Source organism: Schistocerca piceifrons, chromosome 9 (genome assembly GCF_021461385.2).
Source record: "Schistocerca piceifrons isolate TAMUIC-IGC-003096 chromosome 9, iqSchPice1.1, whole genome shotgun sequence".
NCBI classification, from domain to species: domain Eukaryota; kingdom Metazoa; phylum Arthropoda; class Insecta; order Orthoptera; family Acrididae; genus Schistocerca; species Schistocerca piceifrons.
This window is the reverse complement of record NC_060146.1, coordinates 203,392,140-203,408,925: the sequence shown is the minus strand read 5'-3', so window position 1 is coordinate 203,408,925 and position 16,786 is coordinate 203,392,140. Positions and strand designations below refer to the sequence as shown.

At 41.9% G+C, this 16,786-nt stretch overlaps 1 protein-coding gene across 1 annotated transcript in view; it reads right to left on the bottom strand.

Moving 5' to 3' along the window:
• Window positions 1-16,786, bottom strand: part of LOC124717036 (serine/threonine-protein kinase minibrain) — a gene marked incomplete at its 5' end in the record, with an annotated part of 140,232 nt that overhangs the window by 56,650 nt on the left and 66,796 nt on the right. The window lies entirely within an intron of this gene.

Below are 16,786 nucleotides of genomic sequence, written 5' to 3'. Positions count from 1 at the left end.
TTAAGACTGAATACACTGATCCTCTTTGTAATTTAAACTTACTTACTGAAATAAAATACAGTACTCTGCTGTGTAGTGTTTCGATTAAAGATAAGTTGTAACACAATATAAAACACTAAACTCCTGCCATACGGAGAAATAATAAAAGCAATTACAACAGCTAAGGGTAGACGCTAATTTTACCTTGGTTAGCGTCAGTTCCAAAAATGATAAGAGTCTCTCAATACCACAGGATTGTCTGATGATTATCGGTAGCAACTACTTAAATCAATAACAACAATAACGTTTGTACAGTGTCCGTCTTGTCAAACTCCCGATAGTAGCCCCCTCCCCCCTATTTTCGTTCTAACGTAAGATACTTCCTACTATGTTTGGCGCTACACTGATTTATACGATTTTCACATATTTTATATGCCATACCGGATATGTCATTAGACACGGAACAATAGGTCAATTTTACTAACAATACGCTTGTGAAGACATTTCTTCTGTTCTACTACTTTTGTCTTCGTGATAAGCTGTGACGATCTTGGACGTGTTCTGTCCGGATCCGTATTTACGATTGTTATCGCCGATATTGCGTTATGTTTTGTTAGCATAATATTTGTGATTAGACGTTTGCTAATATTACTCTCCTTTGTGAACACATTCCCTTGAGAAGTAATGCAGCAAAATACTAAAAAGTTACAGTTGTTGTCAACCTGAATGTTGGTTTGCCAATACCACAGTGCTTTTTTAAGCACGATCTTTTCGGAGGGTATGTCCTCTGGTTACCTACTATCGTCGAACTGACTTACACAGCCAGTTATACGAAGACTTGCAGTTTTAATGTTGGCTCCGATGCACACTGCAACTCGGCATTTTTACATAAACACGAATCTGTTCAAATAAAGGAAAATGTGAATTCTACGGCTGTTTTCGCAAACATAAATCATAGACAGGGTTGCAAGAAGTTAACTGACAAAAAAATCCTCGAGTGTCAGAGGACTCAACATCAGACTCTGGAATTGTAGCCAGACCGTTGCTTTACAAGATACATAGCTACGTTTACTACAAATATATGGAGTAAAGTTGCAAATAAACTATATAATCATTTAATTATATTATTGGGCGAACAGCATGACAGACACACGATATATTTAAAAAATAAAGACGATTCTCTGTTGACTGGAGCGTAATCGATTACATTTGAAGCAGTCAACAGGGCGGCAGCACTGGAAGTTGTTCCGTCGTGGGCACGGAACTACGTCATAACCCAGCATTTTCCACATTGACTAACGTTGTCAGAGGTGAAAGAAGTGGTAAATGGCACATAAAAATCCTAGGACTGAACAAGGGTCGATCCCCAGAACTCTGAATCCGTAGTCTGCCATGGCAGTGGGCCACTGATAAGATGATATTAAAAGGAAACAAATCATCAAAATCAATGTCTATCGATTCCTCCATCTAATCTAGTGTAAGCAGCGATCACACAAAAAACTAACCCCCTTCGCACCTAACGAAAACAAATTCATTCGCCGAAACTGCACGTAAAAACCGACTCGTCAAATTGGATGAAAATTCAGAAACAAATATTTTATAAGTGAACCCGACAAAAAAGCTCTGAAAAATGCGTAAGAATCTTTCGTGAACACGCCTAGAAATGCATTCCCCAACCCCAAATGCCTGCACTACTTTTATTGAAACGATTACATCTTCCAGCGTGTGCGAAATAACTGTCCCAAAGAGCAGGAGCTTCTATATATCATTTTAACGAAAGAATTTCCACACAAGGATGTTCTCTATAAAATAATTTTGGCGAGCAATCGGCAACCTGTCGCAAATTAGATACCCAAGACGCCCCAGAAGGCTGTTATTAATCCCGAATCTGGTATTGACGTACCGGCGGAGAGGGGTGCACTTACTCAAACCGAGAGGGGGTTCGTCAATGCGAGATGTGTGCGGCTCCCGAGACGGTTAGGAAGTATGAAAAGCAACGGCGCCCACGTGAAACCGCGGGGAACACGTGACGCAAGGCAAGGCAAGGCAAGGCAAGGCGCACTCCGGCCGGGAAGCCGTGAAGTCGGCCGCCGTGTCGGTCGCAGATGCAGACCGCGGCGGCACGGCTGTTCGGGTGGTACACAGCAGCAGTGTGGGACGGGACTTGGCTGCTGCCGCTGCCGCCGCCGGGGTCCGTGACCCCGCGCCCACCCGCCGTGACGTCACGCGCCTGATCGATGACGCAGCAGCAGCAGGCAGGGAGGGCAACGCGCATCTCGGCGGGGAGGCGACGCCGACGCCGACGCCGGCCGTCAAATGGGGCGACTCTCTCGCAGCCCGAGTCCGACGTCGCGAACCACCTCCGCACTGCTTTTTCACTCTGAATGCCAAATACAGTAAATGTACGCTGCATCCACAAATACAGGGTGAACTGCCCTAACTTGCACCTCTGTATTTCATGAACGGTTCACGATATCGACGCGAAGTTTTCGGCAAACGGTAAGAGGCAGAGCAGCACCTAATTTTGTTGTATGCGTAACACACTGAACTACTATATCAACCGAGATACTGAAGCAAGAATTTTTTAAATGAAAAGGTATACTTCTTTACGCCATTCTGAAGCACTTGAAAACGCGAATACGGTGATACGGCGCTTGTTAACGTTGGCGTCGAAATTTTTACTAGAGTATTAGAGGAATGCGCCAACACTGAAAGGAAAGGCAGCCGGAATCAGCCAAGTGGCGCTCGCGCACTAGGCTCAGTCCTGTACACAGCAAGACGAGAGGCCTATGCTGCTAAGATTAACAACGTACTTCCTGTTGGCCCTATTGTATACAACACAGATACCGGTTCAGCTACGATTGTGGTACCTGGAACTATGTGTTACCTTCTAGGGTATCAGAAGAGGCATAGGAAGACTGCATCAAATTTGTGTACATATTCATGTTTAAGTGGACAGTTTTTTTGAAGACAACCAAACAGCGGCACGTCCAACAGCAGAGCCTGGAAAAATGGAACCCCGCAATTGACGCTCTATACTCCGCAGTAACAAACCGCAGCAAACAAGCGTCGCTCCTGTCTATGTTTCATAGAGTATGTAAATCTATGCATTGAGCATGGTCTACCGCGCACGTTCTCAACATCAAACTGCCCTAGTCACGTGGTCGGGGACGGTGCTGCTTGTCTACAATTCACGGTAATAGCGAAACTTGAATATTGCACATATTCGCCTTTCTTTATATACTTCTGCACACGTATCAGTTTTAGTAACAGCTATGCTGTAGTGATGTCGTTTCTACGTTTGTGCCGGCCGAAGTGGCCGAGCGGTTCTAGGCGCTTCAAGTCTGGAACCGTGCGACCGCTACGGTCGCAGGTTCGAATGCTGCCTCGGACATGGATGTGTGTCATGTCCTTAGCTTAGTTAGGCTGAAGTAGTTCTAAGTTCTAGGAGACTGAAGACCTCAGATGTTAAGTCCCATAGTGCTCAGAGCTATTTGAACCATTTTCTACGTTTGTAAATAGAAGTGTGTGAAAGGAAGACCAGTTACTTTTCATAGGAATGTACAACAAATGCATAACTGCAAATGTCATATTGATATGAGGCACTTTGTATGTTGAAAAATATCGAGACACGGTGTTATATAGTCTTATATTGTAGAGGTAATTTCTACGATTTTATGGCCATGTGTTTATGACACAAGTGCTAAATAAATTTGCAAGTGTGTGTGAGTGAACTGCCAGTCCGTGTGTACATATTGGTGCTATGTTCATATGCAGATAACATTTATACGTAACAATCTGATTAACTTCCTCGAGTTTATGCGCCCTTGTGTGTAAGTATCTCTGCACGAGACAGCGTCCTATGTAGTGTCACTGTAACGTAATTAATTATAACAGATTCGACAATCTGAATAAACGCAATAGAAAACGTAAAAAATATTGTTGGCTGCCACTTCTTATCCCGTCACCGAAAAACCGTAAGTAAAGCGGAATATGAGCTATGATACTGTGGTGAAAATGTATAATACCACTGCTCTTCACCTATTTAAACCAACTTCAAATCCTGTTATTAAATTGTTAGGATGTCTGTAAAACGAGTATTCAAGGTTTCAAGGTACTCTGGAGGTGATCCACTTGTAGCAGCGAAGTAGTAACACTCAAATTACGCCGTCCCAAAGTCACGTGGCTTGAGCCGTAGGAGAGGTTGCGGACAGCATTCTCGTTCTAGCTACGTGATGATCCAGACTTTCACCGACGAACTTTCGCAGGTTGTTGAGTGATATCATCTAAATGTGCTCGGTTTGTTTCCTCGACTGTGTTAAGCTGCTGTGAAAATAGCTTCAAAACAGCTAAAAAGCTGGAGGTCTGGAGAAAAGTCAAAGTTCTGACTCATCCAAAAGTTGTTCCACAGGGCTCAAGTCGGAACTCCGCTCAGGCTACGGGACCGTATCCTAATGTGGACGCCGCGTCGAGTTTCATTGCTTCAGTACAGGTATCAGTGTTTCTAGAACGGGTGTTCATTTATTTAAGTTTCTCACGACAGCCAAAAATCACACTTTGCGTGTTTTATTGACTGGGCTCATTCCTCAGTTTAACGGGAGTATCATTGGAAGCTCTGGAATTTACAGTTTAAAGTACAGTAGTTGGCTGTTAAAGAGCGAAACCAGTAAATAAAACATACTAAGTAAGACTTGTGGCTGCCCTGAAAAAATTTGAACAGTCGCTGTTTTCCCTGTAGGCAGGATCTACTCTCGCTAAGGGTGTGTATACGGGGTGAGTCAGGAGGAAAGGTACATTGCTTTGGGGGGTGATAGTATTAGTGATTCTGAACAAAAAGCTTCATATAGACGTATGCCCTATTGCGAATGGTTTCTGAGATAGAACACGTTTAATATCACTTCTGTACGTTTTTCTTGGATAACTCAAAAACCGCACCCTCCAGCGAAAACGTGTCGCAGTACAAAATTAAACTATATTAAATTTCCTACAAAAAAGGTCCTATTCATTTTTGTCTCTAGAACTAATGATTTGTGGGAAGAGAGGGAGAGAATGTTGAAAAAGTCGCTGGACGCGCCTGCGCTGCAGCTTACGTAGTTTTATAGGCCAACTTGAGGTAGCATATTGGGGTAGGAAGTTGAGACGAACAGTTCGATACGGCACAATTGTAGTCTATCAAGTCGGGAAACTATCTCAAACTGGCCTACAAAAACTACAGCGCATGCGCGTCGAGCGAGTTCAGCATTCTCGCGCTCTTCGTACAAATCATTAGTTCTAGAGAAAAAAGATGAATAGGAACTTTTTGTAGGAAATTTAATATAGTTTAATTTTGGACTGCGACACGTTTTCGCTGGAGGGTGCGGTTTTCGAGTTATGCAAGAAAAACGTACAAAAGTGATATTAAATGTGTTCATCTCAGAAACCATTCGCAATAGGGCATATACGTCCATATGAAGTTTTTTTTATTCAGAATCACTAATACTATCACCCCTCAAAGCATGTACCTTTCCTCCTGACTCACCCCGTATACTGTGTCAACAAATACTGAAGTATTGAGTAGAGTCTGGACGGAGCTTCAAGTTGATAAAAGTTTTACCCTGAACGACAATGTTTATGTTGCCCTACGAACTGCGATTATACAAAGAAATTAAAAAGATTACACGCTTGAAGGGAAATAAGGGAGCCAATATAAAACAATCTGCACGATGTGAAAAAGAAAATGGAGGCTTTATTGACATAGTTTCGCAGTGAACGACTGACCACTAATCTTTCTGCTGCAGGTACAGCTCTCCTTAAAGAGGTGCCCCCTTTGGAAATTTTAGGACCTACGCGATTCAATAACAATTCCAAACCTGCAGCTTTCATTCGCAAAATCATAGCCAGTAGACATTAATTTTCTCCCACAACACTGCTCCCTACTTTTCAAAAGAGGGGTCCACGACCAGCGTCGTTTCTTCTGCATTTTTTCTGATGATCTTCTTCTCACACTAAAATAAATACTGCACATGCACAGCTACTAAATGCTCTTTTTCGATTGTAAAATCTGGCGGTGAAACTGTAATTAAAACGCTACTTTATAACAATACAAAAAGAAGAGCAACGTCAGCAAGTTATCGGAGCCAACTGCGATTCCACATGGCTCAGTCCTCTAGTTCCGAGCCCCTCGTTTGGTGAGAAGCGACCAACGTTTGGCCTAATCGAGTGTCTGTCGTATGTACGCACGCGCCTGTACATCTTCAAGAATCCCAGGCGTTGGCGCACTACTTCCGGGGCTACAATCCTAGCAACTAGGCACATGTATCAACCGGAGACTCATAAACTAGGCTCTTCACAATCCCCCAGAAGTAGTATATTTCATTACTGTCAAACCTGGTGCCCAAACTGGCCACGGAACACGACTACCGCGACTAATCCGTTGTCGTTTCAACGAAATACAATTATTCTGTAACGAGCCAATGGAGCCTTCGAGTATATTATACCGAAATACTAACAAATTATTCCATAACTACGAAATTGCCGGCCGCTGTGGCCGAGCGGTTCTAGGCGCAACAGTCTGGTGCCGCGCGACCACTACGGTCGCAGGTTCGAATCCTGCCTCGGGCATGGATGTGTGTGATGTCCTTAGGTTAGTTAGGTTTAAGTGGTTATAAGTTCTAGGGGACTGATGACCTCAGATGTTAAGTCCCATAGTGCTCAGAGCCATTTTAACCATTAACTACGAGATTTGTTGCTGGACTGAGGATTTTTAGGCAGGGAGCATGCAGCACCTTCTCTTGGGTGGAATGTTACGTTATCGACAAATGTTCAAGTAACTTCAGGCGTGCAGAAGGGAACTATATATCTTCTAATTCTACACCGGGTGCTCCCCCCCCCCCCCCCCTTCCACCATAAAAGCAACAAACTTTAGGAACAGGTTTCTCATATAGAAATAAGTAAAATGTGTCGAGTAAACATGGGCTTTAAAGAGCATACCTTAAGAGATATGAGCACTTGTTCATCTTCGATATTATGAAACACATTTCATCTACTGCAAGCTCTATGCTTTTCGTAAGATGGGAGGAGGAAGTATTGACCAAAGCAAGAAAAAGTCTAGTCAGCATCGGGTCTAAAATTTATCTCTGAAGAGCTCTGAGCACTTGTTTAGTATAAGATATGTTTTTCACAGTAGTGAAGGTAAACAAGCGCTTAAGGTGTGTATTATAGACCCTTCTTTGAGTCAATACTTCCTGCTTCCAAAATATGCAAAGCGAAGACCTTCAATAGAACAGATCCGTCTCATACTATTGAAGATGAACAAGTGGTCATGTTTCTTAAGGTATGAGTTTTAGAGCCCTTGTTTACTAGATATTTTTTACTTATTACTGTATAAGAAACCTGTTCCTAAATTTTGGTTTCTTTTTTTTGGTTGGGGGGGGGGGGGGGGGGGCACTCTGTATTATTGACCTGGCACACAACGTTAATAGTAACCTCAAAAATTTTGAAGATGATGCAGTTACCTGTAATGAAGTACTATCTCAAAAAAGAAGCTGCACAAATATCCCGTCAGATCTTGATGGATTTCGAAACAGCGCAAAGATTGGAATTTTGCTTTCAATGTTCGGCAACAATAAGTCACTGATGGAACCACTCAACACACACAAATACCTACTAAATGGAACAATTTGCAGGGAGATGACACGGAATGGCCATATAGGCTCAGTCGTAGTTAAAGAACGCGGCATATTTTGGTTAATTGGTAGAACAATGAGGAAAGGAATGAGTCTGCTTTACCTTTCAGCGTGTTTTAGGCATTTGCCTGTTATTGATGTCCACCTTTTCCTAGCTTTCCCGCCGGCCGGAGTGGCCGAGCGTTTCTAGGCGCTACAGTCTTGAACCGCGCGACCGCTACGGTCGCAGGTTCGAATCCTGCCTCGGGCATGGTTGTGTGTGATGTCCTTACGTTAGTTAGGTTTAAGTGGTTATAAGTTCTAGGGGACTGATGACCTCAGTAGTTAAGTCCCATACTGCTCAGAGCCATTTGAACCTAGCTTTTCCTAAAGATCTTCAGCCCACTGGGTAAATAATTCATCGTTAGTTTCGGCATTTTGTCGTCTTCCATTCTGGTAACACGATCCTTCCAGTTGTTCCTGTATTCTTTAATCTGTTCATTTAAGCTCTTTATTCCCCACTCTTCTCTGATGTCAGCATTCCTCCAGTGAGTACACAGCTGCTTCCCTCGGGATCGCATCTCCGCTGCTTGCATTTGAAACGCACCAACATATGATCGTTATGATAAGTGTCACACGAGGTGTTGACCCCAGGTGTCAAGCTGTCGCATTTTCAGGCTTTTATAAATTTTGTAACACTCTTATTTAATTTATCTGGTAATTTTAGAAAATTTATTACACTGATTCAAATTCTGTCAATTTCGTTTCGGGGTTTATATATATCCTCTGCGCTGGGTTGCTTTGTAATTCCAGAATACCTTTAAGGAGGAGTGAAACTAGCTTTTCATAAATATTTATGGAATGAACACATGCAAATGTCAGGAACATTTCCCGACTTCTTCATGATGTAAGCAACTTCATATCTGTGTAAAACCTTATGTTGCAACGTGAGAGAAGTGAACTAATAAGAAATTTCGTCATGTCAACCTGTATAGACCGGCATATTTTTGATTGTAATTCATAAATTTTCTATTTCTCATAGTTGGTGACGTAACTAGCAATTGCTAAAATAATACATAAGGAGTGGCGAATCAATCACCAGAGTCTTAGTTTACCTATAGTTTTTTGCGAGCCAGTTTTGTAACCGTATTAGGCAAATAAACATGTAATTCTGGAAGAGAACATCGTGTCAACCTAAATTTCCCTCAACACTGCCAAATCATTAGCTACACCGTAAATAACTCAGCAAATTGCAGCAAATTTTGGTGGAGCAGATAATCGCAAATTCTTTTACAGCTACTGCAGCATCGGAGATCACCGAGAAACAAAGGTGAGTATTTACTAATTAACTGTTACATCTTGTTACATTTCACATTCTTTGTTGATTTCTTTTTGTTACAGTTCACGACTCACTTTCGTGTTTCATGGTTGGTACTTACATCGTTTTGTACACCTTCAGTAGAGTTCCCTTTCTTACCTTGGTTCTGAGGGTTCTCTAAATTGTTCCGTTAAAGTAATTACATCTTCTTTCTTTTGTATGTCCATATCTGTCGTGAATGAGACGGTATTTTCTAAGAAGTTGAACTAGTTTAGTCTTTCTATTTTCTGGTCATATGGCAATAGGCAACGACTTACTGTAGTCAAAGCCCGCCTGGCTAGCCGCGATGTCTAACGCGCTGCTTCCCGAGCGGGAAGGCGTGCCGGTCCCCGGTACGAATCCGCCCGGCGGATTAGCGTCGCGGTCCGGTGTGCCGGACAACCTGTGGATGGTTTTCCATCTACCTCGGCGAATGCGGGCTGGTTCCCCTTATTCCGCCTCAATCACAGGTACTGCATAAACACTGTCTCCACGCACGCGTACACCACAATTACTCTACGGCGCAAACATTTGGGGTTACACTCGTCTGATATGAGACGTTCCCGGGGGGTCCACTGGGAGCAGAGACGCACAATAACTCTGGGTTCGGTGTGGTGCGGCGGCGGGGTCGACGGACTGCTGTGGTCTGTTCTGGGGTTGTGAACCACAGAGGGCTATGGCGGGACGAAGCCTCTCCGTCGTTTCTAGGTCCCCGGTTTAATATATACATACACAAACCAAATTACAAAGCAGTCAGAGCTGCACTGGACGACTTTATAATTTCATTCAGCCATAACTTTTGTTTACTTTGAAGATACTAATACATTATATAAATTAGCTGTTGTAGATAAAATACACTATTGACCATTAAAATTGCTACACCACGAAGATGACGTGCTACAGACGCGAAATTTAACCGACAGGAAGAAGATGCTGTGATATGCAAATGATTAGCTTTTCAGAGCACTTACGCAAGGTCGGCGCCGGCGACGACACCTACAACGTGCTGACATGGGGAAAGTTTCCAACCGATTTCTCATACACAAACAGCAGTTGACCGGAGTCGCCTGGTGAAACGTTGCTGTGATGCCTCGTGTAAGGAAGAGAAATGCGTACCATCGCGTTCCCGACTTTGATAAAGGTCGGATTGTAGCCTATCGCGATTGCGGTTTATCGTATCGCGACATTGCTTCTCGAGTTGGTCGAGATCCAGTGCCTATTAGCAGAATATGGAATCGGTGGGTCCAGGAGGGTAATACGGAACGCACTGCTGGATCCCAACGGCCTCGCTCACTAGCAGTCGAGATGACAGGCATCTTATCCGCATGGCTGTAACGGGTCGTGCAGCCACGTCTCGATCCCTGAGTCAACAGATGGGGACGTTTGCAAGACGACAACCATCTGCACGAACAGTTCGGCGACGTTTGCAGAAGCATGGACTAACAGCTCGGAGACCGTGGCTGCGGTTACCCTTGACGCTGCACCACAGACAGGGGCGCATCCGACGAACCTGGGTGCACGAATAGCAAAACGCCTTTTTTTCGGATGAATCCAGGTTCTGTTTACAGCATCACGATGGTCGCATCCGTGTTTGGCGACATCGCGGTGAACGCACATTGGACGCGTGTATTCGTCATCGCCATACTGGCGATCACCCGGCGTGATGGTATGGGGTGCCATTGGTTACACGTCTCGGTCACCTCTTGTTCGCATTGACGGCACTTTGAACAGTGCACGTTACATTTCAGATGTGTTACGACCCGTGGCTCTACCCTTCATTCGATCCCTGCGAATCACTACATTTCATCAGGGTAATGCACGACTGCATGTTGCAGGTCTTGTACGGGCCTTTCTGGATACAGAAAATGTTCGACTGCTGCCCTGGCCAGCACATTCTCCAGATCTCTTACCAACTGAAAACGTCTGGTCAATGGTGGCCGGGCAACTGGCTCTTGATGAACTGTGGTATCGTGTTGAAGCTGCATGGGCAGCTAGCTGTACCTGTACACGCCATCCAAGCTCTGTTTGACTCAATGCCCAGGCGTATCAAGGCCGTTATTACGGCCAGAGGTGGCTGTTCTGGGTACTGATTTCTCAGGTTCTATGCACCCAAATTGCGTGAAAATGTAATCACATGTTCAGTTCTAGTATATTTGTCCAATGAATACCCATTTATCAACTGCATTTCTTCTTGGTGTAGAAATTTTAATGGCCAGAAGTGTACGAGCATCTGTTTGGAATGTGTTCTCGCCGTCAGCAACCACAATTTGATCATCAACAAGATTAAGGTCATAAAATAATTAATCCTTTTCATTGAAGTCACAGGTACAAGTAAATTTTGTACATTACCTCCGCACGTAGTCAGTAACAGTATTAAAAAGAATCGTCAATATTAATGGAATTCTCCAACAGCCGTATTACTCTGAAAAGACCCACTATATACAGTTCAGAACCAGTTAGAGATTTCCTTCCAGAACGTGTATAGAATATCAAGACATGCAGATCGAAGAGGTTGACAGTCTTAAATTTCTTTGCAACTCGACAATAAATTCAGTTGGGAAGAATTGCTGAAGCGTCTAAACAAGTCTGTATTTGCAGTCAGAATAATGTCAGAAGTAGGAGATATTGATGTAAAAAAACTTGCATACTTCGCTTACTTTTAGTATATTATGTCACACTGTATCATTCTGGGATAACTCATCAAACCGAGCAATGTAATAAGAATCATTTAAGGTGTAAACTCAGGAACATCATTTAGAAACCTGTTCAAAGGAATTTGCATTCTAACCACTGCTTCACATTATATTTAATCCTTAATTAAATTTGTTGCAAGTAATATATCTCTATTTCCAACAAATAGTCCAATACACAGTATCAGTACTAGGAATAAGAACAATCTACATAAATAACTAAAATCACTTACCTTGATCCAAAAAGGGCCCAAATATTCAGGAACACACATTTTCAATAAATTGGCAGCAACCATTAAAAACTTGGTCTCAGATAATGCACGGTTTAGAGTTTGAACGACTTTTTGATAGGTAACTCCTCCTACTCTATTCATGAATATCTTAACTTGAACTGTTTGACCAGCTTAAGTAAAACCGTCTGTTAGATTTCAACTTTGACAACACTCAGTCACAACAGTCAAGAGTAGGTATTTTGTGTATGATAAATTTATTAAAAGTGCATAAGTATGTTTCATTCTGACAGTGTATTAATTATGTAAATATTATCAGTTCCAGTTTACAGTAATGTATTCACCTATTTTGATAATGTCCTGACAAATGATCATAGTAGTAAGAATTATCTTCAAATGTTTTACGTTTTTTATGTTATACTTTCTGACATGTTCCAAACGCACGAAAATCATCTCATTTTTTGGGGCTATGGAGCGGAAACTATTTTATTTTGACGAAAACCAGTTTCGGCATTCCACTATGCCATCTTCAGACCCCATATGCATCTCTCAAAATAAACGATAATGCCATACAGAATTCAAACCGTTGCAAAAGTGTTTCATTCGAAGACTTGGTAGCAACTCCTGAAGATAGCATAGTGGAATGCCGAAACTGGTTGTCGTCAAAATAAAATAACATCTTAGTTACACGGCTGTTGGATAATTTCACTGATATTGACAACTGCTTAACCAGCTGATGTCCCCTGTCCTCGATGCATCAACAGAGATTAAAAAGAATCGGAGACATAACGCAACCTTGTCTGACTCCTAAATTTGTGTTGATCTTAGATTTTCCATTTCCTGCACCAATGATTGTAATCCTCGGTACCTCTATTTACGTGTAGAGGTATTCCTCTTTCTGTTAATTATCTGCCATAGCTTTTCTCATTTACTTTATCGAAAGCTTTCACACAGTGTATGAACAGAAAATGAGTGTCTCTATTGAACACACCGTGTTTCTCAATGATTTGGCAAATTACAATTATTTGTCTGAGGCGAGAACGGAGACTGCTTACAAAAAGGCGGAATTAAGTTGGGGTAGGGGGTTTGTTTATTGGATGCTATCAAGCAGTAAGACCTCCCACAGCGCCTTGGCAGAACCACTGCCCGCACTACGAACCGCCAACACAATTGCCTTCCATCCACGCCCCACAGACAATGCGGAAGGCTTCCTTGGCGCAGTCTGTAATTTATACGAAGCAGATCAAGAGAGGCGCACACCAACTCGACCAATGTGAAGAGCTCATGCGAAACAGCACTGACATTGTTGCTCGATAAGAGTGGTATGCATCATCAGCAACAACTTTTCTTTCCGCGACTCTCACTAGCGCATCTCTACCGCTAAAAGTCTACGAAAACGATCGTCCGCAAGCTGTAGATTTAGATATAGTTTCCGACAGTGTTGACTGGAATCGGAAGTACTCAGGAATAATAATAATAATAATAATAATAATAATAATAAAGCATGTGAGAGGTTATCTGCAGCTTGTACAGAATCCAGACTCCAGTTATAAGACTTTGTAATGGTACTTGAATTACGTAACCATTGCAGCACCTCACCTCAACCTCTCGATACCAGCAATATTCTACTGTGTTTCTGTAAAATAGTTAAAATATTTCTGTGACAACATGCAGATTTGATTTCATAAATGTAGAGGTACTTTGATACATCGACGCGTTTATATTGCAATGATATTATTCTTATGTGTATTCTTTCTTTTGTCACTATCATCTTTGACGTACTTGTAACTCGGATTTTTGGACGCGTAAGCGGTTATTAGAGAGTCAAGCTTTGGTCGTCATGTTAAAAAGACGCAAATTGTAGTCAGTTTATGAAATGTGAACTTTTAACAGTGAGGAAGATATTTTTAAGTATATTTTATATTGTGAAGTGGTGTTTTGGAACGAGTTACGTGATATTGCAAGAAAAGTAATAAAAAAGAAGTGTAACTTAAATTCGGAGTGCTGATTACTTTTTTACATCACCATTGTCCTAACTTGTAAGAGTTTAATCTTCAAGAATGGTTTATGAAACACATCTATAAAACTTTTGAATATCGCAGAGTAACACCTAGGCCTCTTTGCATCCGAGCTTGGAATCATCACTACCTAGATTTTCGACGATTGAGCCATCAGTTCACAACGAGATCGGCGTGGGAAACACGAAAAGGTGAGTGCCAAGTTTATCCATTCTTTCAAGAAATGACTTTATTAACTGTGCTCTAATGACACCTGCCACATAATATAACTTTGTTGTTGCCCGAAAATGCAATATTTAGCAGCGTGAGCAACACTACAATTATAATTAATTTTTGACCTTTGTTGTGGTAGGGTTGTTAGAACTCGATGGACACGAAACGGAGGCAGTAACTGAGAAGCGGGTTAGAGATGTTTGTTACGGTTTGCCGATGTCATTCCAACTCTCTGCGAGGCAGCAAAGAACTTAAAGAGCAGTTGATCAGAACTGATTGCGTCTCGGAAAACAGAACATAAATTCGTTAATACAGTGTACTCAAATTACGACCGGCGAAGCTGAGGGAATTAGATCAGCAAATGAGACACTAGAAGTAGCAGACGAATTTCGCTTTTTCTACAGCAAAATACCACACGATGGGCAAAGCACAGAGGATATAAAACGCACACTGGCAATAGTGAGAAAAGCGACTGCGAAAAAGGAGAAATTTGCTGTTAACACTTGGTATGAATGTAAATATTTAAACTTGCCATCGTGATTAATGGAAAGTTTAAATATTAATCACGATGGAAAGTTTAAATATTTACATTCTTACTTACATATTCATACTTAATTGGCACCCTTAATATATTAACCCTCAATGGAAAAATGGAAGAAATGACAGATGTACTAACAGAGAGGAAGTTAGATATATTGGACTTAAGCGAAACAAAGTGGAAGGGAAAAGGTGAGAAGAATTTGAGAGGAGGAGGAAAACTGTACTGGAGTGGGAATAAAAGGTCAGGAAGAAATGGTGTGGCAGTGATGGTGAATAAGAATGTACAAAGCTGTATCGAAAATGTGCGATATATATATCAGACAGGATCATAATCTTAAACCTGAGATTCCAAAAAGAAACACTAAAAGGAATCCAGATTTACGCACCTCAAGTGGGATGTAGCGAAGAAGAGAAGATGGACTTTGAAAATGTGTTAGAAAACCATATAGAGAGTGCTAATATAGTGATGGGAGATTTTAATGCACAGGTAGGCAAAGACAGAAAGGGATTTGAGCAAGTTTTGGGATGTTTCTGATATGGAGGTAGAAATGAAGAAGGGGAAAGACTCCTGGATTTGTGCCAGAGGAATGGAATGAAAATAACAAACAGCTGGTTTATGAAGAGAGAAAGTCATGTTATCACCAGATACAGTTGGGGTGGAAGAACCAAGAGTGTAATTGATTATATTCTAGTAGATAGAGAATGGGGAGAGAAAGTAATAAATGTGAAGGTAATTCCAAGTGTGAGTGCAGATGGAGACCCTAGATTACTGGTGGGACAATGGAAAATGAATCAGTGTGTGAAAAATAGAAAACAGAAGGAAGTGATGAGGATACGGGATTGGAAACTGAAGGAGAGTGAATGTGCTGAGAAGTACAGAGAATTAATCACACAAAAATTTCCAAAAGAAGTTTTCTGCGATGTAGAAAAAGAATGGAGTTCATTCAAAGACACTTTAGTCGAAGCAGCACAAAAAGTATGTGGCAGAACATCTGGAAAGGAAAAAATAAGGCAGACAAGTTGGTGGGATCATACCACAATCCAAGCAGTTAGAAGAAAAAATGGAGCATGGTTAAAGTGGTGGAAAACTAAAATGACGAAGACCATAAAAGATGTATAGAGGAAAAGAAGAAGTGCAAAGAAATAGTGGAAACAGCAAAGAAAAAGGCATTGGAAGAGTTTACAAAAAAACTTGAAGAAGATGTGAAGAGCAATAAGAAAATGTTCTATAAAATGATGAAAAATAAAAGGAAGGCTTCTGAAGTACCAGTAAAGATGGAAACAGAGGACGGTACCATTATTGAAGATCCAGGGAATATAAAAGATCTCTGGAAAGAACATTTTAAGAAGCTGTTAAACGCTGAGGAGCAGGTACATGAGGAAACAACAAATAGTGGAGAAATTGAGAGAAGTTGGGAAGCAGAATTAGGACAAATTACATGGGAAGAAATGGAAAAAGCCAAGAAGATGAATGGGGGGAAAGCCCCAGGACCTGATGAAGTATCAGTGGACATGATAAGAGCAGCAGGTTGTAAGTGGTCCGCAGGCCCTTACTACTAGGTTTGCACTCACACATGTCGACAGGGCAACTATCGATTAGTGTGTCGGGTCGCGAGAGCGAGAGTTGAGTCAAGTCAGTGCGTGTTGTAGGTTCCCGCGAGGCGGGCAGAGCTGAGCAGAAGCCAGCAATTGATAGAAATTACCGACAAAGGGAGTGGCCATCGCCGCGGTTCAACCCCTTTGTGTTAGAAATATACGGGAAAGTGATAAAGTATAATTACTAGTGTGATTCAGTGATATTTTTGTGCCGATATTTGTAATTACGCGTCTACCGCGCCGGCATTATTTGGATTGCAGTGTTGGATTGCAGTGTTGGATCGCAGTGTTGGATACAGTGATTAAAATTTGCGTGTGACGATAATGAATAACGGAAGGGCCTGTGCTGAGATTAGCCGTTATTAACAGTGTATTGACGAAGGCAGTGGCTGTCTCTTTACTTTGTGTTTTTATGAGAATATAGGTCGTTGATTAATGAAGCTGTGTTGTTGTTCTTCTTGGCACCAGACGTACATTATTACAGCATTTGAGAAGGACGAAATGGAATGTAACAACTCCG